A 25,263-nucleotide genomic window follows, 5' to 3' on the forward strand; every position below is an offset into this window, starting at 1 on the left:
GCCTAGTTAACTTAATTAGCCTGTTAAGCTTTTAAATGTGACTTTAAGCTGTAAAGAAGTGGCTTGAAAAAATATCTAGTAAAATATTATTTACTGTCATCCTGACAAAGATAAAATAAATCAGTTATTAGAAATGAGTTATTAAAACTATTATGTTTAGAAATGTGTTGAAAACATTCTCTGTCAAACAGAAATTGGGAAAAAATAAATAGGGGGGGTGTTGGGGGGGCTAATAATTCTGACTTCAACTGTAGAAGGCTATACATTATCTGACAAAAGCTTTGTCTTCAATCCCAGTTGTAAGAGCTACAAATAATAACTTGACTTCTAGTTGATCATTTGGAAAAGTGGCAGAAATATTGCAGAAGATCTATTGCAGGGGTGTCAAACTCAGTTTCTGGAGGGCCGAAGCCCTGCACAGTTTAGTTCCAACCCTGCTCCAACACACTTACCTGTAGGTTTCAAACAAGCCTGAAGGACTCAATTAGTTTGATTAGGTGTGTTTAATTAGGGTTGGAACTAAACTGTGCAGATCTGCGGCCCTTTTGGAACTGTGTTTGACACCTGTGATCTATTGGAACCCACATGGACCCAAGATTCTCACAGAAATCAGTCAAGTTTACTAAAGGAGAAATCATGGTTTGGGGTTACATTTAGGCTGGGGTGTGCGAGAGATTTGCAGAGTGGATGGCAACACTAACAGCCTAAGGTATTAAGGCATTTGTGCTGCCCATTACATTGCAAACCACAGTAGAGAACAGGTTCTTCAGCAGGATAGCGCTCCTTCTCATACTTCAGACTCCACATCAAAGTTCCTCAAAGCAAAGAAGGTCAACATGCTCCAGGATTGGCCAGCCCAGTCACCAGTAATGAACATTATTGAGCATGTCTGGGGTAAGATGGAGGAGGCATTGAAGATGAATCCAAAAAAAATTGATGAACTTTAAAAGTACTGCAAGAATTTGTTCCAGATGACTTTAATAATAAGTTATCTGAGTCATTGTAGAGATGTATGGATGCAGTCCTCCAAGCTCATGGGTGTCATACACAATATTAATTATTTTTCCACTGCAGCATAACTTTATATTCTATACTGTACAGTATTTCTGTTAAGTGACAAGACTTTTGTCTAAGTAAAGTCAGACTTCACTGTCCTAAATAAATAATTAAAAATCAAGGCATGATCATAATTGATTTTGGAAAAATAAGCATAATCTAGAGGCCTTTGTCTTTCATATAAGCCACTTCTGATTCCAAATTATCAACTTCAAGTCAAGTTTGTTGTTTTTAAAACTTGAATAGGCTACAAGACTTTTGTCAGGTAGTGTAGTTGTTTTCATTAGTTTGCATATTTTAATTATCATTAATAGTCAGCATTATCAGTCTATGGTGAGTTTTGTTAATAAAAAATGAAATAAAAAAACGTTTTAACCTTTAATATTTGTGTACATACACTCAAAATATAACTGCTGCTTTGCAGGTTGTTTAAACTACTTATTTAAAATAATTTGAAACAACACAATAGTTTTTTTTTAGACAACTCAATAGTTTTGTGTTCAATTCACTTAAATTTGTAAAAAAAATGATTGAGTTAAGGGCGAAGCAGTGGTGCAGTAGGTAGTGCTGTTGCCTCACAGCAAGAAGGTCGCAAGAAGGTTCGATCCTCGGCTCAGTTGGCGTGTGAGGAGTTTGCATGTTCTCCCTGCGTTCGCGTGGGTTTCCTCCAGGTGCTCCGGTTTCCCACACAGTCCAAAGACATGCGGTACAGGTGAATTGTAGGCTAAATTGTCCATAGTGTATGAGTGTGAATGGGTGTTGATGTTTCCCAGAGATGGGTTGCGGCTGGAAGGGCAATTGCTGCATAAAAACTTGCTGGATAAGTTGGCGGTTCATTCCAATGTGTCGACCCCAGATTAATAAAGGGACTAAGCCCACAAGAAAATAAATGAATGAATGATTAAGTTAACTTAATTAATTTTTGTTGGGATAACATGAACCCAGCATTTTTACAGTGTAAAAAATTAAGCATTGTTATACTCTGTAAAATTGAAAATGAATAATGAAACCTTTAATGCAGAACTATTTTATTTTATTTTACTTATAAAACAATTAGCTTTATGTTAGATTATATTTTGATTCCGTACCAATTTTCTAAGTAAAAATAGTTTATGCAAAAAATTGTTTTGCAAATGTGTTTTTGTTTTTTGTTTTCCAGGACTATTAAATCTTTTTGTGTGTGAGTTTATGCTTTTTCTTTATTATTATAATAGAGCAAGCAAATTAATGAATAAACACTCACAAGAATATTTTGCTGGTTGTTCAAACTACTTATTGAAAATGAGCTGAATCAACACAATTGTTGAGGTTTTTTTTTTCGAAACAATTTAACTGTTTTATGTTTAATTAAGTTAACTTAATTGATTTGTGTTGGGACAAAATGAAGGATTTGAACCCAGCATTTTTTACAGTGAATGAATGAATAAATACTGTACAGTTCATATAAATATTGAAAGTAATTTCTGGTCCCAATACTATGTTTCAGGAGCAAAGAGACAAGAAAAGCAAGGATGCCAGGGTATCTAAAAATGCTTCTTTTTCAATATCTGGTTCTAATATCATAACTCAGTAATATTTAATGATGCATTGCAAACTAATAAGCAAACTGCAATATTAAAACAAAAATTACATAATTTGTTGGCATCATTCCATTGTCACTCAGCATAACACACATATTGATGTAAAATTTAAGCAACATACCTGACATACCATAATTCTGACCAACACAGTATCAAAAAATGATGAATAATTTTTATAAGGTTCTGTTAGTTATTATATTTACTAACATGAACAATGATCAATACATGTATAACTGAACTTATTCATCTTGTTAATGTTGTTTTATTTAAAATATATGTCAGCAAGTACCACTTTGGATTTTAATCGTGCATTAGCAAATGTTAAGATTATTATGAATTAACGAATGCTTAGAAATATTGTTAATGTTTAGTTCACATTAGTAGATACATTAGCTAGCACTATAGTCAATGAAACCTCATTACCAATAAATGATTAAAAAATATAGGGTTTGAAAGACAGTGACAAAGTGCACTGTGATCCTTAAATATCTTTAATAACACCATGAAGTGATTCTTGTTCTAAATGTGCCCTACAAGATTGGTTTGACTTATTTTTTAGTTATACATTCGCAAACATTATAAATACATTTGCAAACATTATAGCCAACGGAACCTTGTTACCAATTATATTTTAAATGATCACAAGCCAATGTGTAAAACATAGTTTGAAGGACAGGGACAAAGTTATGTTTAAAATCACAATAAAAGGGAATTTTGATGCAGCACTGTGATCCTTAAATATCTTTAATAACACTATGAAATGATTCTTGTTCTTAATGTGCCCTACAAGATTGGTTTGACTTTTATTTTTTAGTTCATAAATACATTCGCAAACATTATAAATACATTCGCAAACATTGTAGCCAACGGAACCTTGTTACCAATTATATTTTAAATGATCACAAGCCAATGTGTAAAACATAGTTTGAAGGACAGGGACAAAGTTATATATTTCAAATCATAATAAATAAGTATTTTGGAGATGCACTGTCTGTGACCATTAAATACAGTCATTTAATTCACTATCAAATGATTCTTGTTCCAAATGTGCCTGTAAAAAACTCACACCTGAGCATTGCATCACTTAATTCTCTACATGAGAGGTGTCTTTAAGCTGCCATCACCCAAAAAGCCTTTTATATAAAGTAATAAACACATTTCAGAAGTTTAGTACTCCCTCCTTGCTTCATTCCATTGTTATAACACATAATTCATTTGTTTGGTTTTGTTTTATTTTTATGTTTGTATTTTTTTACCTAAATCTGGTTCAATCCAACGTCACCAGCTCCTTTAGAAATATTATTCCCAGGAAAAAACATAACGTGTTCCATACTCATGTTCCCCGTAATGTGATGTCTTGGCATAGAAGGTATTGCACATAACCCTAATCTCTATGATGCTTTATTATTGTATCTTTTTATATCTTGTTTCTTGTCCAAATATCTGAAGACTATTAAATCAAGAAATAATCTCTAGACATGTTTTTAGGTCTTGTTTTCAGAAATAACAAATCACTTTGATATAATATTATTTTGCTAACGCCATTGTCAGATTATTTTGTTTCTTTAAAGAAAAAACAAAAACAAAATTGACGACTTATTATTTCTGAGAACAAGACAATATGTTTTGCTTGTCTAGTAAATGTTTCTTAATTAAAGATGTTTTCGATATTTGGACTAAAAACAAATTAAAAAACCCTATTTTTTTGTTTTGCAGCGTAGCTCTCTACCTCAGAATCATCAGTGCTTATGCTCTGTATTTGACAGTAGCTCCTCCTCTCTCTTCTGTGTTGTATAGATTGAGTGTGTGTGTGTGTGTGTGTGTGTGTGTAATCTGTGGGGGGCTGTTGTCACACTTGTCCTGCGTGAAGAGCCGCTGTAGCGTGCAGCACTGCAGCGATAGGCCGAGCTCATTAAAATACAGACAGGCAGAAACAAAAGCATGCAGACACTCGGTGTGGCGTGTTTCTGCGTGATAACCAGCATAGCTCCTCATCTGAATTAACCAGCCTTTGTAGTCACATATATACACACACACACACACAGACGTATACAAATATTAAGCACACACTTCAACAGAAGTACACACTCTGCACTTGATGACACATTATATGGTCATATAATTAAACAGGCAAAAGGATATTTTGAAGCATTTTATGTATATTACAATTTCACTTATTCATTTAGAGTGAGAGTTTCGTTTTTATCTAAATTTATCTGGGATGCTGAAGGATGAAATATTTTATATTCATCAAAGTCATTTGAAATATTAAAACACACTTTAGTTTTACTTAAATTTTAATTTTTTACATTTTTAAAATATTTTTAATGAAATATTTTTTATTTATTTAAAAGCTTTTATACAATAATTCTTGTAAATTAGATTATATGTGAACACAAAAATGTCTAATTTAAAAAAAGGATTTTTCCTAATAATAATAATAATAATAATAATAATTATTATTATTATTATTATTATTATTATTTGACAAAACAAAAATACAAGTTTAAATAATCAAAAATGTTTATGGAAAATGTTTATTATTATTTTTATTTATTTTGTGCTTTTATAGACATTGTGACTATTTAACTCACAAATATTAATATGTATAGATGGTATCTTCTTTTTTATTTATTTCACATTTGTATGCATGTATTTATTTATTAATTTATTATTTCATTATTATTTAAAATTGTATTTATTTAATTATTTGTTGTTGTTTGTAGTCCATTTATTTGATATTATTGTTTATGATCCACTTTTGTGGTCCATTTGGACTCATAACATCTTTAAAACACTTCTAAATGGCTATATTTTCATTTTATACATTTATCCTGCTAATTTTGAACAAACGTCACAAACAAAAATTTCATATTTAAAAAATCAACTGAAATATTTTAGTTTGTCCATACTTGAGTTAGATTTGTTTTCTATATGCAGATGTCATGTCAGCATGTTTTTAAAGTGTGCATGTACACATGTGCTGCATATCTAAACAAAAACAAAAAAAAATACAGCAAGCCCCTTTGATTCTTCACGAAATTGTGCTATATGACCGTATAGTGACCATAAATATACACTACCGGTCAAAGTTTTTTTTTTTTTTTTTCATGTTTCATTTTTTAAAGAACATTATTGTATGTATTTTCAAATGAAATTATAACTCCAGTCATTATTGCTTTTATTTCTATTACATTTAACAATAATAATAATTATAATAATAATAATAGAGTGATTTCGTTTTTCTTTTTTAAACTTCCCAGGTTGCAATGTCTCGAATTTTCCTTGCCAATCTTAAGCCTACAGTCACCTTTTGTTTTGGTTCAATTTGGAATTCCCCCAACCAATCGCAGAGCCCGGGAGACCAGAGTAAGTGCTCCGACTTGGCCCCCTCTGGTCCATTTTAGAGTGATTTCTGAAGGATCATGTGACTCTGAAGACTGAAGTAATGAAGCTGAAAATTCATCATTAAAACCACTGGAATAAATTATTAAATTATAAACTACTTTTGAACAGTTATTTTATAGAGCAATAACATTACACAATTTTGTACTGTATTTTTGATTAAATAAATGCAGTCTTGGTGAGCAGGAGAAGCTTATTTTCAAACATTAGTGTAGTGTATATGAGCTTAAAATATGAACATATCTTCTAGAATATCACAAGCAGGTCAAAAGAGAAACATCACAATATTAAAGAGACAGTTCACTCAAAAATAAAAATTCTATATTTATTAAGCGTCCACTTGAAGACAAATGAAGGTATAGAAGAATGTTAAAAACCAGTAAGCTGACACCCATAGCATTCATATTATGAAAGTCAATGACTACCAGTTTCCAACATCCTTCAAAATACCTTCTAAATATTCAATTTTAAGTGAACAATGTCTTAAATTAATCTACAAATACTGCTTTACATGACAGTGTCAGAAACCCTCCCCGGCCTCAGTACTTCAGTACTACAGTAATGCAGTACAGTGTGTGTCCAGTATATCTTCTTTGAGCACTGACAGAGAGGCTCGTCTTGAGCACAATAAATATAATCGGGTGAAAGGTGGTTGGCTGAACGTGACCCCCTCAACAGCCCCCCTATACCCAAGGCTGGACCCCAAGGACACGGCGGTGTGATTGGCCACCGCCGGGACAGGAAATCGAAGAGGAGCGGAGAGAAAGAAAAGGTGTGATTTCACTAGCTAAATTACCCGCGGGACTGATGAGGGAAACAAATCAGCCGGTGAGAGAAGCCAATATCACAGCACATCTCTTAGACTGAAATATGAGCCCATCGCAGAGCTTCTGTCATAACTTACATGAGCCAAAAACAAAGCATCATGAAATGAAAGGGCTTCTTTTTTTTTGGTTTTGTTCACCCCCGTGGCTTGGAGTAAATGGCGGGCACTCGGGCTATCAGAGATAAACACAGCAACAAGCCCCAATGTCAAACAAGCAAAAGCGGGATTTGAAGCAAGGTCAATCCGGCTCTCCTCTCCTCTCCTCGCACCTCCCGCTCTCTTTCACAGCCTCCGTCACTCAATGTTTGGCAGTAATTTCTCTGTATCAGAGCATCTTTCTGCAAACAGATGAATGATAGCCTATCGGGCTCTGTTTTGAGAGATAAGATTGCAGCTCTCTTCAACAGACACAGCCTTTTTATGATTCAGATGTTTGAGGAATAGATTCATCAAGTGAATATGTGAATGTGCATGCATTACTGGGGAATTATGAGAAGTTTTATTTCTAAACATCATAAAGATTGTTCATTGTTTAGGAATACTTCTAAATACTTTCTTTAGAAGTATTTCTCATGTTATCAAATGCAGTATTTCCATTTTTACAATTATTGTTGTGAATTAAGCCGTAATTTTCACCGCATTCTTTTTTTAATTATTGCATCAAGCAGGAAACAATATAAAGTAAGTACAAAAATCTAAAAAGAGACTGATAATAATAAAAATATACAACGAAAAATAAGCTAAACATATCATTAGCAGAATTTGATATCTAGAAGCTGTAGTTTAGTGCAAATTTTAGATGTCATTTAGTAATGTAAATTAGATGTAATTTAGACATAATTTTCAGGGCATCTAAAATGAAGATGTTTTGTTACTGAAATGGTGGTGATAGGATTGATTTTTCTGGATTTAAATGTCTGACTGTTTTATCTTGCAGAGGCCAAGGTTATATTATTTTTGTATCCTAAATAAACACAATTAAATGACAATTGCTTACTTTATTGCACTAAATTACATCTTCTAGATATCATATAAATTCTGTTTATGATATGTATAGCTTATTTTCTTTTTTATCTTTATTATTGTCAGTCTTCAGATCTCATTTTTTACGTACTTTATATTTTTGCCTGCTTGGTGCAATAATTGTGCTGGAAATGAAGACTTAACTCACAACAATAATTAAAAAAATGGTCATACTTTACTGCATTTGTTAATATGAAAAATACCTCTAAAGAATTGTTCTAAGTCATAAAGATTATTGTAGTATGCTTAACCAAAAAAAAATTTTAATCTATTTTTCCTACTTGCTGCATCTTTTAAAGTAACTGCAACTCACAAAGCCCTGTTTAGAAACCCTGTTTTTAAATGTAATATTTCAGATTAATATAGGATATCAAATGATTTCTTACTTTAAAATTGAAAGCCTGGACAAGAGTAAAACATTCAAATCATTAATGTTAAGTTTTGTTAAGTTAAATTGAATATATGTCACCCTGGACCAAAATAATGTTGCACGAGTATGAGTTTTTTCTGGCAAATTATATTGTATTAGTCATAAATAATGATCTCTCTTTTATGCCAAAAATCATTAGAGTGGGCTGTACAATATATATTATTTCAGCATAATTTCAGCATCCTGTGCAACAGACACATCGCAAAGATATGCAATGTTGAGTCTGAATTATAGTTCACCAGGAGCTTATTGTATTTAATTATTGTATTTATATAGAATTATATGATTTATGCAAAGAAAACTTCTTAGAATTTTTGTCTTGTTTATAGTCCAAATATCTACAAGTCAAAGAGAAAACAAGATTATTTCACGTACCCACTGGAAGATAATTTCCTAAAAACTAGCAAAAAAAAAACTCTTGTTTTTTTACTCATTTCATCTGACGGTGAAAACTAAACAATATTTTTACTTGGTCAAAGATTTGTTTTAACATTTGGACTAGAAACGAGACAAAACAAAAGTAGTTTTTTGCATTGTGATTATATAATTTCTGTACCTAAATAGTTTAGACTCCTCAGAAAATTGTCAAGTAGTACTATTCAAACCATCTTAGAAAATGTATTCATATCGGAATATTTATTGCATAAAAAATCAATTGAAAAATAAAAAAATCGCAAGTTTTCCAATATCGTGTAGCCCTAGTAAAGATCATGATACCTTGTCAATTTCCTACTGTAAAACTATATAAATATGTAAAAATAAATTTTTGGATTAGTGATGTTTATGGCTAATGTTTATTCAGATAACTTTAAACATGATTTTCTTGGTATTTGGATTTTTTTTAACCTTCAGATTCCAATTTTTTTTTTTAAATCTCAGCTGAATATTATCATTTTTTTTATTAAGCTTATTTATACAGCTTTCGAATAAAGTATAGTTTCACTGATTTACACTTATGACTCGCATATATTAACTGTAAAGATGCCAAGCTTTGAAAGCCTTCTGTCTTGAATCAGAAAAAACCCTCTTGGTACCCTATTACACTGTTACAGTATGGTCACCAGCCAGATAACATACACTACTTAAAGTGCTCAGCATATATGAGTACACCTCATGAGTTGATGCTTTGATCATATGAGTTGATGCTTTACAATATTATATTTGTGCATATAGTCAGTACTGAAGCCAAATATGGAGCTAATCCAACAAAATAACTTACAATAATGGAACAAAAATGAGTTGTCCAAAGTAATGTTGTGGAAAATATTCAATAAAAAATAGCACAAATCAAAAGAAACAAAAAATATATAATTTTGTTAAAATGTTGTAGTTTTTTTTTTTTTTTGCAATATTTGCATGAATTTAAATGTATTATTTCTAAAGGTGTTTTATTTCTAAAGAAAATACTTCTGTTAAATAAATCTGTTTTGTAAAATACACCAATTTATATTACATTCACTGAGAAATGGATAAAAATATTCATTTTAAAAATTGGTTGTACTCATTATGCTGAGCACTGTATATATGCATCTTGCTATTTGTATTTCTAGTTAGTTAAATAAGTCTATCAAATCTAACATACTGTGTATTATAGTGTGTTTAAATATCAGTATTTATCAAGAAAATATCATCTACAGGCACATGAAAGGACATGAGGGTGAAAATGTTAACAGAATTAGCATTTTAGGGTGCACTGTCCCTTTAAGGGTGGCGTTTCAAAAAAATTATTAAGGCAAGCGTGCTCTCCGCAAAGCTTCTTTTCTCAGAAAAGCAGATTTACACAGCTTTCACTGGAAGCAATGCACATCTGCAGCGAAACCCAGTTCAAGTCTGACGCTTCAAAGCAGCAAAGGACTCGCTAGTTTACTGCGATGAAACAATACAGCGTCAATTCCCCTCAACGTTCTCTATTATTCTGTACAAATGCTCTCCAACTTGATCTATGTTTCTCCCACTATCACAGAGACACACAAACACACTCACACCCATGCTTTTCATATGGAAATGTCCCCGCGAAGCATAGCTAGCGTGCTAAATCATTAGCTCCACGGTGACAGAGAGAGCCTCGTATCATTACATCTAATTAGAGCCTTTCTGCTTCCTATCAATTAACAGAGCAATTAAAAGCACCGTGGCATCATTACCAACTAACTGCTGAGTCAGGAGCGGATATGGAAAATAGAGGAATCTGAGGATACGTGCACAAAACAAACAAACAGTGGTGATGTTAGCATGATAAACAGCTTAGCATACCTACTTGAATGCTGCAGCACATTGAGGAAGACATTTGTTTTATTAATAAAGTCTGATTTGGCTGTGTGAGCGTATGAGTGTGTGCATAAATCTGACTGCAGAGGGAAAAATGAGGACGGGAAAGTGCAGTTCACACATTTTAAGAGAATCCTTTTCGCTCATTCACACCAATAACAACCAAAAGGATAAGTGTGTTTGTGTGTGTGTGTGTGTGTGTGTGTGTGTGTGTGTGTGTGTGTGTGTGTGTGTGTGTGTGTGTGTGTGTGTGTGTGTGTTTGGGAGGATTAGAAAAAAGATTCACCATTTCTGAAGGATGGATTAGGAGGAAACATCTAATTAAAATGTAGATTAAAAATAGATTATTACAATACACAACAACAAAACTATATAGACATATGAAAACATGAAAATGTTTTGGTACTCTTTCACTGAAGAAAAACTGGTGGTCACTGGAATAAGTTGACACTGACCAAAAATAATTGTACATTAAAAAATGACTGAAAATATATTCAAGTGTTTTATGTAAATAATCAAATAATGCTTACGAATTGTGAATCTACCAACACACACACACACACACACACACACACACACACACACACACACACATATATATATATATATATATATATATATATATATATATATATATAGTTTAGTAAATATTAAAATAGAAAGTTAGTAAAAATAATAAAATATAATAGAAATGATGAAGAGAAAATATTATAATGCATATTTTTGGATGAATTGTACATTTAAATTTTACATTTAAAATGTTTTTATGTCCTGCAAAGAAATAATAGAGCTTCACATAGATAAAAATCATAATATACAGTGCTCAGAATAAATGAGTACACCTAATTTTTTAAATGAATATTTTCATCCATTTAGCAGTGAAGGTAATATATTTTGGGGCATTTGAACAAAACAGACATATTTATTAAAATAACATTTTAGTCACAGAAAATCTTTAGAAATTGAAAGATGATACAATTAAAATCATGCAAAATTACAAACTACAAAATTTCAAATAAATTTTATACATCTTTTGTTTCTCTTGATCTTTGTTTTTTTTTGAAAATTTTATTTAATATTTTTCCCTAGCATATAAATTTGGGCTACTAATTTTTGAACTATTATAGTAAGTTATTTTGTTAGATAAGCTCCAGATTTGGCTTCAGTACTGACTAAACTAATCTACATGCACAAATATAATATTGTAAAGCATGCTATAAAAAACCATATTAAATTATATTTGCCGTTATGCTCACCTACAGAATCATCCAAATCAATTAACATGGGCTCATTCTGAAGATGTAGCCCTATATAAGTTTCTGGAGATCGTAAATTATGTAGCCAGAAGTATGTGTGGCTGCATTTCGTAATGTCTCTAACCGTATTATGCCATTCCTTTTCACGCTTACCAGCTGACCGCTCACCTCATATGGACGGCTTTCTCGTTTCTACAAGTTTGTCTAATTACCTCGCCATGTACATCGGTGGACTTGAGACGCAGAGAGGAGATGACCCCGATAACGGGCTTCGAGTCCAGTGAAGAATAGTACCAAAAAGCAGGTAAGACAAAAACAAAATCCAAAAAATTAAATGAACAAGTAAAAAACAGAGTGAGAATGTGGTAGAACGGAGTAAAAATCTGGCGAGGGCTTTGCTTTTTCTGTATTGCTTTTTAAAATTGTTGGTTGGGTTTAGGAAAGTGGGTGGCTGGGTCAATCTGTGCTTTTTAAAAAATTATGGGTTGGGTTTAGGGAAGAAGGAGGAGTGTGGGTCAGTCAATCAGTCAGTCAAACAGTCAGTCGACAGGAGCCTCTGATAGATTTATACGAGTACAGCAGGCACGAATGGCACTTGCGAGATAAATTTGAGATCTCACGAAAACAAAAACTGCAAAAAAAAAGTAGTTCCAGCCATGTAAAAAAAAAAAGTAGTTCCAGCTATGTATATGATGTTCTCCAGAAATGTATATAGCACTACGTTTTCAGAATAAGCCTGTGTTGAAATCAATCTAAAATAATAAATTCTTTACAAGCTATTCAAGTCATCTGGTGAAATTGCATTTGTATCACAATATAAAGCGCAGTGAATGAAAACAGTGCAATGTCCACTATCACGCAGCCCTAATTAAAAACTACAAATACAGTATATATAGTTACACCATTTTGGTAAATGCTTTTCTACAAAAACAAAGTAAAAAACAATATTACAACAATATTATAACAATATTAAACAACAATATATACTTCGGTAACAAGAATGTCAATATTTATGATTGACAGGAACAAACAATACAAATATTAAGAAGACAATTTCCATGAGGAATCAAACCTACATATATCATCTTGTTTCCATGGCTACTGGCTATACTGCTAGTGGACCATGATGCTGTGCACCACAATATTGACAGCAGTGTGTTGATTTTTTCTATTTTAATTCATTTATTTATTTTGTAACAGTGCTTCCGTATGTTCACAAATCCTGACCACAATCATGCACAATTCAAACCCAAAACCATCACCATAGCACACACACACATGGACACACATGGTAGAGATAAGTACAATAAACTGCAAACACCCAAAAATATTACTTGTGAACATAAAATAGCTATGTTGGTCAAAATAAATAGAATGTGTGTGTGTGTGTGTTTGTGTGTGTGTGTGTGTGTGTGTGTGTGTGTGTGTGTGTGTGTGTGTGTGTGTGTGTGTGTGCGTGCGTGCGTGCGTGCGTGCGTGCGTGTGTGTGTGTGTGTGTGTGTGTGTGTGTGTCGGTGTGTGTGTGTAAGTAAATAAATACTGTGTACATTTGTAAACCACCGAGTTTGTGTTCTTTCATATTCAGCTGTGTCTCAGTGTTAATAACTGTATATGCTGTAAAACTCTATTGTGTGTGTGTGTTGAGTGTGTTTGTGTGTAAATTCGTTGTGGCCTCAGGGTTTGGGGGGTGTATGAATCAGCACCAGACACTTGGCACGTGCCTTTTCCCCCCTCTCTCTCTCTCTCTCACACACACACACACACACACGCACACACACACACACACACACACACACACACACACACACACACACACACACACACACATATTCGCGTGTGCACAATAAATCCTCTTGGCCCTGAGGAGGAGTGATGTGGAGGAGGGTTGAGTCAGGTGGGGATGAACATCCTCCCCCATCGCTCACCACATTACCCACAAAATGAGACAAATAGAGCCGCCTCGCGCTCTCTAATTATGTCGGGAGTTCAGAGTTCAGCCAGTCTGAATTTTCGGCCGAGATTCGGGGTGGTGTTACATTTGGTATGCAGATCGACGTGAGCGTGGCAGGCTTGCTTGCATCTGCTCGGGCTGTAACGTCTGCGTGCGCCAGCCGGCCTTTAGAGGCACTAGAGGTTAAAGAGGTCAAGCTCCTCATGGGACTTTCCTCATCATGCAAACATGAGCGTATGTACAAACAGATACTGGCCAATGCGTCCCTGCAATTGACCTTCGCCCTTAACCAACCTTGACCCCAGTCGATCGTTCTTAAAATAGTCTGGACGGTTTGGACTCCATATGGTTTGTTTGGATTTTGGGGAGAGGATGTTAGGAGGTGGTTTGGATGTGTCACCAGCACTAACACCCTCAGTGGTGCTGCGGTGGAGCTTCACAGGTTCCTCTGTTCGTGACACACTTTCACAGAGGCACCGCAGAGAGGAGGCGCTGCAGAGCCTCGTTCAGGACAGACCCACAATCACACCATCTCAGATCTGCAGGATGGGAGGAATATATGGATGTTGTGACATTCTAGCAAAACTTAATGGGATGCTGAAGCCCTGTTTTGGTGTAGGTTGTCCTTTCAGGTTAATGAAAATTTTCCACATAAAAAAATAATAATAATAAAAAAAACTTTTCTCATAAACGAAAAAAACGTTTCATATATATATATATATATATATATATATATATATATATATATATATATATATATATATATATATATATATATAACGTTTCAAGTAAACAAAAATGTTTCACATAAACACAAATGTTTCACATAAACAAAAACATTTCACGTAAACGAAAACGTTCACATAAGCTGCTTCTCCATAATTTGCTGCCTAAAAGTTCTGGGTTCCATGCAATTCCTTCATGTTGTCCCAACACAAATCGATTAAGTTAACTCAAGCTAAGTTGTCATTTTCACAAATTAAAGATTATTCAACATCAACAGTTAGGTTGTCCCAAAAACAACTTAAAAATTGTGTTGATTCAACTCAATTTAATTAAGTAGTTTAAACAAGTAGCAAAAGGATTGGCGGTAGGATATTTTTGAATATGACACACCAAGATGACATCAAAGAAGTAACGGAAACATAATACTACTGTCGTTTTACGTTGGCCTGAAAAGCTTGTGCGACTGTAAACGAAACTAGCTTTTGCATTGTGTAAATGTGTACAGATTTATCTGTCTACATATATGGAATAAAATCAGTCATACATATTTTGTATGTAAATAAAATTCTTGCATCTGTAATTATAAAACTGTAAAGGAAACCAGAACGTACTCGTAATATTTCGAGGGTACAATTCCAAAATCTGCGATTAGAACAGACACAGATACCACATTTTCTTTGTCTGTTTGTATATAACAGATTAATTTACGATGGGGTTGCTTTACAAACATGAAATACAGTTTCACCACAGACATGACAACCTGTTTACAAGTACGAATCAAACAACAACACTCCACTGTCAAAACTGCGTCACTGCTGTCACAGGCATTAATAAACAAGCAAAAGCCATCGATCACAACGATGCACTTGCTAGGCATTCGAGCTTCCACACACCGTCTCAGGTAAGATTTTTGTTATTCCCACTTTAAGAAATGTCCGTCATGAGCTGTAATAAAGGCTGAGACTTAATGAGGTCCATTTTTGCTGTATTTCTAGGACATTTTACAGAATCAAAATTAAGAATGGGCCGAGGATACTGAGCATAATCTAAGTTAACGTTATACAGGCAGCGAGCACAGAATTTTCTCAGTGAATCACGTAATCGTGTTTAACTATAACATGACATCTGTTGATTAAGGAACCTTACTCCATTGGTCGTATGATGCAGCAGGCACTACAAGTGGCTCTAATGAAATGTAGAATTAAATATACTGCATTAATATTGCATTAGCATTCCACCAATATTTTATAAGAACTTTAAATCTGTATAACTTTATGTATAATATACACCTACACATTTGAATAAATCCTGAATGTTTGTGTGACATATGGCTGAAGAAAAAAAGTGTAATATGTACACATTAACTTTGTTTTTCAGAAAATATGATAGAAGCAAGTAAGAAAAGATTTTGAAACACTGAGGACTGATGTCACAGACTTGTCTTCACTTGTTTTATTTTTTTTCATTTCAGTTCAGCATTTCCCATCTTTTACCCATCTTACTCTACACTGTTGTCATTCCTACAATCCACTGCACAAGTCATTACTCACACGTCTACAATGTCTAAATTCACTAACTCCATGCCAGTGGACACGTATGATTAGGGTTAGAAGCTTGATCAAATCCTTTGAGCAATACTAATGGCGATGGTTAACTTATCAAGAAATACTAATTAAAGTACAAGCAATCAGTGGAGAACTAAATTAATCTCAGGTCATTAAATTGGCGTGCCTGCGCTAATTTAACGTAATCAAGAGATTTGTGCTGCTCGAGCTGGAACGAGTCCAGGGAGTCAGCAAGAATATAACAGATGACATACATCACATCTCTCTCTCTCTCTCTCTCTCTCTCTCTCTCTCTCTCTGCAGCAAGCTGTGGATATCCTTGATTTGCTGTTTAAGGGAGTGTAGTATACACACAGTGAGAAAAGATGAGTGTGTGACAGATGGCCACAGATTTTGGCACCACAGTTAAGTGAGTGTGAGAGTATGTACCAGCACCACCAAAAGTCTCAGTTTTTGCTGAAATTACCCTTGTCTGCTTATAATCATATCATGTTCACCACTGCTTGTTCTTCTCTACTTACAGTAAATTGAGTTCTGATTAGTTCTAATCCACTAATTTGATAGATGGTGTATAATACAGTATGACAACATCTTACCCCCACAAAAAACTGTTTCATACTATCATAATGCAACAACAGTTATTATTTGCAAAAGCTACGCTGATTGGAAACATGTTTATAATTTACTAAAACATGCTAGCAGTGTGCTAAAACATGTAAGATTTAAGCTACTAATGTGCTACAGCATGCTAGTAGTGTGATAAAACATGGCAGAAACATGCTACAACATGCTAGTAATGTGTGGTAATCATGTTGCATGTGCAACAACACACTAGCAGTGTGGAAATTGATCATCTTAGAAACATGCTACTGGTTTGCTACAACTTGCCGGCAGTGTGGTAAAAACATGCTAACAATGTGTTACAACATGAGAGCAGTGTGGTTAAAAAAATGGCAGAAACACGCTACACTGTTAGACATTTCTGTAAATTACACAGTTATTTACTGTATTTCACCCAGTGTAATACTGCAAATTCCTTTTACGGTAAATAACTGTATTTACCGTTGCATTATGGGAATTTAGTGTGACGTCGAACAACATATACAGCGATGTACTGTATTTGTAAAAATTTGTGTATTATACTGTATTTTCCACAACTGCTTCAACGCCACCTTGCGGCGATTCGACTACTCTGCACCACTTTTTGCCTGAGGACCCTGGAGCAATTCTGGAGGACAATTTATTAGTGTGCCTGAAGAACATACTGGATTTAACAAACTTTACTCTGGTAAGCTGAGGCAGTGTTTCATTTTACAGAATGTTTTGTGGACGAGAATAGAACAATGTAAAGTATAAAGTTGGCTATTATAATTTTCTCTGGCTTGGCGTTATTTCGCCCATTTGAGAAATATATCATCTATTTAGATGTTATCTTTATTTAATTTATTACATTAACACTACTATTACTTTAAATAAGACTGTTTATGATTATTAGCCATTGTTCTCGTCATATCTTTTTATTTATTTACATAGGAACCGGTGTTGCAGCGGGTTTTGGTTTAGGAGGGAACCAGAGGTATGCAGACAGTTTTGGAGGACACTTAGCACGAGACAACGGTCCGGCAGAGAGTGTTTTCCCCCAGAAGAATATGAATGAAAGACCATCAAATAATCCAGGTAAAAGTGCGTCTGTCTGTGCTGACAACATTCGACATTGATTTGAGCACCTCTATTAGCATTTGTTTGCTCGGCAACATTGGCTGAAGCGATCTTAAAATGGTAATGTTAACTGTTAGCTAAACTGAGCTAAGTTTATACTGAATTGGACTCAAACTCATTTTAACGTGCAACGTTTAACTTATATTGATTTATACTATATATATTAGATGTTGTAAACTTATTTTTCTCTGGTTTAGAGTAACTTATAACGTTAGCTTGAGAAAATAACATCGCGACGTAACCTATAAGAACGTTAACGTAAATCTATACAATATGCATAGAGGTAAAGTTGGTTTTATATTCGCACATTCGTTCATTTAGAAGACTCTATACTGTTTACCATGTTACTTTAAATATTCGATCAGAATTAGCTTGCCAGTATGACTTGAAATCAACATTAACACTGTTTATTTGACCGTGAGCATGTTGTACTTTGATAGTCATTAGCTGCTAAAATGATTTCGCTATTTAGAGTTTGCAAATAATACTTTTATGAAATTAAATTATTAAGGGGGAAGTCTGAATCTGCTAATATAAAACCAACTTTACCTCTATGCATTATGCTAATAACCACCTTTTTGCTATTTATTGTTTGCTAATTATATTTTTATCACAACTCTTGACATTTGGTTTAACATAATTGTTACCATTAGATTTTTTTCTGTTTAGATATGGCACTGGCACAGCAGCAGGTTTTGTCTGAAGAAACAAACAGCATTTCGAAGGAACATCTTGATCAGCACAGCCTTATGCTTAAAAAATAAGCAAGACCAGTAAGCAACCAAGGTAAACAAATAAAAAAAAGTTGTGTGGAGGTTGTGGATTGTAGCATGGTATTCTTATCTGTATTTTTGGCTTTTTTATGGTCTCAATATAGAATACCGGGAGCCTGCCTGTGCAAACTGGACCTCATACAACAGTAAGTACTGTACATCTATTTGTTTCTCAATATAGTAACGTTACTTTTAATACAAAATGTGTCACATGTTTAGTTGCTAGCTAAATAAAAAATCTTTGTATTAAATGTCTTTTTCCCCATTTCATGTTGCCTAAATATTTTGTAATAAATAAAATAATAAATTTTTTGTATAAATAATTCCAGAAGATGAAACAAAATGCACAGCAACAACCAGAGTGAGCCAGAAGAAGGCAGGAGAAGTAGTGAAGAGAATGACAAGCATGAACAACAGTGTGTTATCCTTCTTTCACCAGCTAACTGAGAACTTGGATTAGGTGAGACACTCTCAATAGTTGTATCAGTATTCAGTCTGTTTTAGTTTATTAGGAATACATAAAACAAATTGTCTAATCTGTCCTGCAGTGAATCAACCCATCACAAATGCTACAATGTTTTTGTAAAACCTTGTTAGGGAAAAAAATAAACAGGACATTCTGGTTAGTTCTCTTTTAAACATGGTAGTGAGCAGGTTATGAGCAGGAGCCAGTTGCTCAGTACCAGCTGAAAACTAGCCCAACCTAGCTGCCATGCTTCAAAATAATTAACCAGTATTTTTTTAAACAAGCTTCTTCTATGCTTATGTTAGTCTGTTTGTCCTTATCCAGAGTTCTTCATAATCCTGGACTGGGCCAAATCCTGACCAGATGCTGTGGTGGTCATGGAGGAGTGAATCCTAAAAGACACACGTGATCAATGAGTTTCCGCATTGATCCAATGGGCCAGCCTGACCACCCGCTGGTGAACTTTCAAGCCTCCGGTGCCTAGACTGCGGCCTTGCACAAGTTTGGCTAGAGGAGAACTGGTCGTGCCCAACTGAGCCTGGTATCTCTCAAGGGATTTTATTCTACACTTTCGTCAGTTGGTGAAGTTTCTTCCATGCCACTGTTGCCACTGGATCGCTTGGCTACGATTGGTGGATCGGTGGATTTGCTCTTCAGTGTTTGGACTTTCAGCAGTGACATTTACTGCTTCAATTCTGAAAACTGGACTGAAGCAGCTTCAATTTACAAGAACTTCTATGTTAAGCTGCTATGACATCATTGATCTACATTGTAAAAGTGCAATAGAAATAAAGATGAATTGCATTTAAACATGTGAGTTCAGACCTTGTTGAGCATTTGACACCAGAATTAGTAATATTTTAAAGTTGGGTTGTTTCTGAGTCGGCTAATAGTTACAAATATTTATTTTTCCAACAATATGCAATTCAGAAGTTTAAATTTTTATTGTACATGTATGTTCTAGTGCTTTGTGTGATTTATTTATTTTTAATGTGTTGATTTTATTGCTTAATGTAATTTTCACACATTTTCCTTAAATGCTTTAAGCATTATTAATGTTTTAAAGAATGGAATATTTTGTAATTGTGTCTGGTTTAATGTCAGTAGTACTTAGTACAATTGGGGTTTTTTTCTCAACAATATGCAGGTCAGACACTTAAATTAGTTTTGTACATGTATGTTAATGTGCTTTGTCATTTTCAATGTTTTTTTTCTTAAAATAAAATATTTTGAATGATTGAAATGTAATGTTTTTACACATTTTTAAGCTTGTTTTAAGCATCTCCAATGTTTTAAATAAAGAGTGTTTATTTTGTTAATATTTTGTAATTGTGTCTTTTTTAGGTCTATAGTATTAAAATAATATTAATAAAATTATATTATAAAATATTTAGGACAAAATTAAAAGGTTTACAGTAGCTAACTGTTAACTTAGGTTTTTACAGTAGTTAACCATTTTCAACCACTACGGTAACATGCTGTAAACGGATTTACAGTTGTATACTGTAAATCTAAAATACAGTAACTTACTGGCAACAGTGTTGCCAGTAAGTTACTGTAAAAACCCTTTGAAATGTCTAACAGTGTACAACATGCTAGCAGTGAGATTAAAACATTGCAGAAACATGCTATTAATGTGCTAGAACATGCTAGCTGTGCAGTTAAAAACATGGCAGAAACATGCTACTAATGTGTTATGACATGCTAGTCGTGTGGTAAATTATGTAACGTGTGGTACACCATGCTAGCAGTGTGGTAAGTGATCATTTTTTAAACATACTACCAATGTGCTACAACATGCTACCATTGTGAATAAAAACGGCAGAGACATGCCACCAATGTGTATGAAAAGCTAGCGTTTCTGTAATAATGTACTAAAACAAGCTAACAGTTTTTAAAAACAAGTTAGAAGCATGCTATCAGCGTGGTACAACATGCTAGCAATTTGATAAAAACATGGCAGAAACATACTACCAATGTTACAACATGCTGGCAGTGTGTTAAATCATGTAACCTGCTACAACATGGTAGCAATGTGGAAATTGAACATCTTAGAAACATGCCACCAATGTGCTACAGCATGCTAGCAGTGTGCTTTAAAATGGCAGAAACATGCTACCATTGTGCCACAACATGCTAGCAGTGTGGTTAAAATATAGCAAAAAACATGCTAGCGATGTGCTACAATGTGCTAGCAGTGTGAAAATTGGTCATCTTAGAAACATGCTATCAATGTGCTGCAACATGCTAGCAGTGTGGTAAAAACATGGCAGAAACATGTCGAATGCGAAGGCTCCAAGGTGGCAGGATGTTTGATGGGTGGCTTTTTGGTGAGTGATGTATTTAAAGATATTATTCCAGTAAGTTTTTTTTATTTTATTTTTAATTAAATTTTTTTATTGAGCAAAATTATTTAACTGCATATCAGGAGATCACAGTTATCTATTAAAGATTTGGCTGTTAATCCCCATTAAAAACCCACAAACTGACCAAGAGCGCAGAGTTGTAGAGCGGGCAATTGGGCACCTGAAATGCCAGAGGTGCTGTCTTGATAAGAGCGGAGAGGTGCTGCTATACCGCCCTAACAAAGTGTTCCTTTAATCTATCTGTGTCTCCCAAAGACACGGATACTACTCCAGACAGTAAAGTGTCACCCACAATTGAGGCAACTCTCTTCTCAAAGAGTGTTCGGCATCCTCTGTTTCCCCGCCTGTTCGGTCCACACTTTGACAGTGCACCGCTGTTCTCCTCTTTTTGGGGGGGTTTTGCACTCGTGCACATGCGCTCAGGTTCACGTTAATTTCGATGTACAAAGAGAATATGCGTGGGATCCGTGTACGCATTGTTTCATACATCTGATTTTTATACTGCGTACACACAACTTTGTCCATATGCAATGTTTTAGTATTAATTCAACGCAAGTCTTTGTACATCAGGCGCCAAGTGTTTTGAAACACTTAAGTCACGTGACCTGAGTGTTTTGGATCATGCTTCGGTGCAGTGCTTTGAAACACTTGCACTTCAGGATCTCGACACTGTGCTGAAACGTCAGTTTCAAGTCAGCCATCCCTATGTTTCCTTAATAAATGATATTTAAAATAACAAGTGTCTGTGGTTATTTTTAGTGTGTGGGGGAAGATGATATGGGTTATTGTTTGACATGGTTTTGAGATGGAATTGGAATTGAAATGTTACATAAACACAATGTAAACCTTCACATTATACAAACACACACATGCACAATACACTGATGACACTACACAGATCTGTGTATATATTGTTTGCCATGTCTTTACACAGTGTCTTTTTTCAGTTCCACACTGTGATAGTATTTACTATGAATTACAACAGATTTTTTGGGGATGTGGGATGATGTTGGAAACATTAACATGATAGCAGTGTGGTAAGTCATGTAGAAACATTCTAGCAATGTGATAAAACAATAGTATAGTAGTTCTTTATTTTTTTTTTACTAATATTTTTAAACAAATCAAAATATCACTGGTTTCCTACTGCTGAAAAGCAATAACACTAAAACTTATTAAGTCAATCATATAAATCTTGGATGGTCTAGGGGTGGAAAAATGATCAGAAACTGTTCATTTTGAAGTAAACTATGTCAAGAATTCAGCATGTCTCTAAATGTGCGCTGTACATGAATGAAGGAGGCACAGTGAAGAAAACACGCTATACATTCAGAATCCACAATCTTTCTTTTGAAAAGCACAAACATGATTTAGAGATGATTGAAAAAGGTAAAATATTCACATACTGAAGAATTACCTTTTGCGGTAAACTGGCACAATTACAACAGGACAAAAAACCCATGAAACCCAATAAGACTTGGTTAATAGCACAGCTGCTAGTAAACATCTGGAGAATTTCATTACCACATTAATGGACAGACACAGTTCAGTGCATTTCTAACACACAGTGACAATTCCTCCGCAGAATTTCTGGGATATTTCTATAAACCTGCTTGGAGTCCAATTAGACTGCTCCTGAACCTAATATAGTATATCAATTTGGAGGGTCAGCTCATCATGTTGGTTCCATTCAGTAAACATTAGAGGTTTACAGACTCCACATCAGTCTCTTAAAGCAGGTCCACTAAAATCTACAGTAACTTATAAAACAGCCTTGAACTGTGCTGACAGAGAGAAGTGTTTCACAAGACTCATGTGCTCAGTTATTAGTACTGACAGGCATACAGGTTGATCCCTCGTCTTGACCTGCTGCTCTTTTTATTCCCATTCAAACCATCCTTTATTTTGTTCTATCACTTAGTTCTTATTGTCTTAATGTGTGTGTGTGTGTGTGTGTGTGTGTGTGTGTGTGTGTGTGTGTGTGTGTGTGTGTGTGCGTGCGTGCGTGCGTGCGTGCGTGCGTGTGTGTGTGTGTGTGTGTGTGTGTGTTATGTAAAAAGCAGAAGCAGTTTAAATAACAGGCTAGTTGTTCTCCATGTTAAAGCTTCCAGAAAAGGCTGAATGCAAGTTACGTGTGACTGACATATACAATGTTTGACGCATAACATAAGACGCATTCATAGAGGAAGTGGGAAGCAGTGCGCATAATTAATTTACCACAGAAGATGACGACACACAAGAAAACCAGTTGGCTTAATCTTACTCCATAATGTTATACAGTATTTCACTGTTTCAGTGCTGTGTCTTATACCATGAGTAGGCCCACATTGTACTTGTGTAAATGTATATTTATTCTATATAAATCGTCTTCAAGTGGTCCAAAATGCAGCTGCTAGGCTTCTTACTCGCACTGTCAATTTTGAACACATTACTCCTGTTCTGTGCTCTCTAAATTTGTTGCCGATATTTATTAGAATTGAGTTTTAAAAAAATGTGTGTATGTTTTAAAGGCATTAACTGGCCAGCCTTCGATTTATCTTTCAAATCTTATTACTGTTAAAATATCTGGCAGAAGTTTAAGGTCATTGAAGCAGAAAATGCTAATAGTTCCCAGATCCAAACAAAAAAAGGAGATTTGTTTATTATTGTTATTTACCTTTGATATTGTGTGGTATGTTAAATCAAACAGCTTAGAATCACCAAGAGGCAACACTCAATAGAACGTTCAATTGCAACAGCAGTGCCCAGCAACAGCCCCAGATTCCACCATTTTGGAGTGAAAGCAGTCGGCTGTCCACTGGATCTGTCGAGATGGCAAGTAGCTGCTTTGTTTTTTTATTTATTTATTTATTGATTTAAAATGCACATCAAAGCTGAGATAAAACCTGAAAGACGACAATAAAACACTTACTATCACAATCATCAGCACATTTAATAGTTTATTTTACAGATTTTAATATGCTGTTGTTCTATTGGAATTTTCATTCCAAAATGGCCGCCGCGCTATCAATTGGCTGTTTCCCAAATCGTACTAGAGTGTCGCCTCTTGGTGATTCTAAGCTCTTTGGTTTAATGTCCTCTGTGTTGTTTTATTCTGTCGTTTATATTTGATAATTTACTTAGGTATGTACAGCACAATGGTCAACACCTGTTGTTTTATTGCACTTTAAATATAAATAAACTAATTAACTAACTTATTTAGTTTTTCAGTTAAATCAGTAATATTTTAATATAATTCAGAATTTTTTTTTCTTTTCTCTCAGTCTGTTATTGTTCGGGGCTGGTACGCTGGCCGGTTTATAATTGTTTATTTTGATGAGAAAGAACGTTGAAGTACTGATAGTGTAGTGTTAGTACTCCTAGTAGTTAGGCTGCCTAGTTTGTGGATGAACATTGTTTGTGTACGCAACAAAAGTTTAAAGGTGGCTTCAGTTGTATCCACCCTGCCTGCCCTGAAACCCTTCCAGTGTGGAGTTTATTGAGGTACAGAAGGTAACTTAACAAAAACTGGACAATTCATATACAGTTGAAGTCAGAATTATTAGCCCCCCTGTTTATTTTTTCCCCCAACTTCTGTTTAACGGGGAGAAGATTTTGATTCAACACATGTCTAGTTTTAATAATTCATTTCTAATGATTTCTTTGATCTTTGTCATGATGACAGTAAATAATATTTTGCTAGATATTTTTCCAGACACTTCTATACAGCTTAAAGTGACATTTAATGGCTTAACTAGGTTAATTAGGTTAACTAGGCAGGTTAGGGTAATTAGGCAAGTTATTGTATAACAATGGTTTGTTCTGTAGACTATCGAAAAAAATATACAGCTTAAAGGGGCTAATAATTTTAACC

The 25,263-nt window shown here is 34.4% G+C and overlaps 2 long non-coding RNA genes across 4 annotated transcripts in view; one reads left to right on the forward strand and one right to left on the reverse strand.

The window, feature by feature from the left end:
• The window catches only part of LOC137489111 (uncharacterized), a 68,963-nt gene extending 48,600 nt beyond the window's left edge, over window positions 1-20,363 (forward strand). Inside the window, exons 2-8 of the long non-coding RNA XR_015523398.1 lie at window positions 12,001-12,148; window positions 16,390-17,374; window positions 17,620-17,763; window positions 18,475-18,591; window positions 18,683-18,724; window positions 18,908-19,038; window positions 19,369-20,363. This is a non-coding gene — a long non-coding RNA (uncharacterized LOC137489111). The remainder of the gene's footprint in view (window positions 1-12,000; window positions 12,149-16,389; window positions 17,375-17,619; window positions 17,764-18,474; window positions 18,592-18,682; window positions 18,725-18,907; window positions 19,039-19,368) is intronic.
• LOC141380475 (uncharacterized) overlaps window positions 1-25,263 on the reverse strand; it is a 189,669-nt gene that overhangs the window by 57,808 nt on the left and 106,598 nt on the right. The gene's annotated exons all lie outside the window — the stretch shown is intronic.

Source organism: Danio rerio, chromosome 23, assembly GCF_052040795.2.
Source record: "Danio rerio strain M-AB ecotype USA chromosome 23, GRCz13ab, whole genome shotgun sequence".
Classification (NCBI taxonomy): Eukaryota; Metazoa; Chordata; class Actinopteri; order Cypriniformes; family Danionidae; genus Danio; species Danio rerio.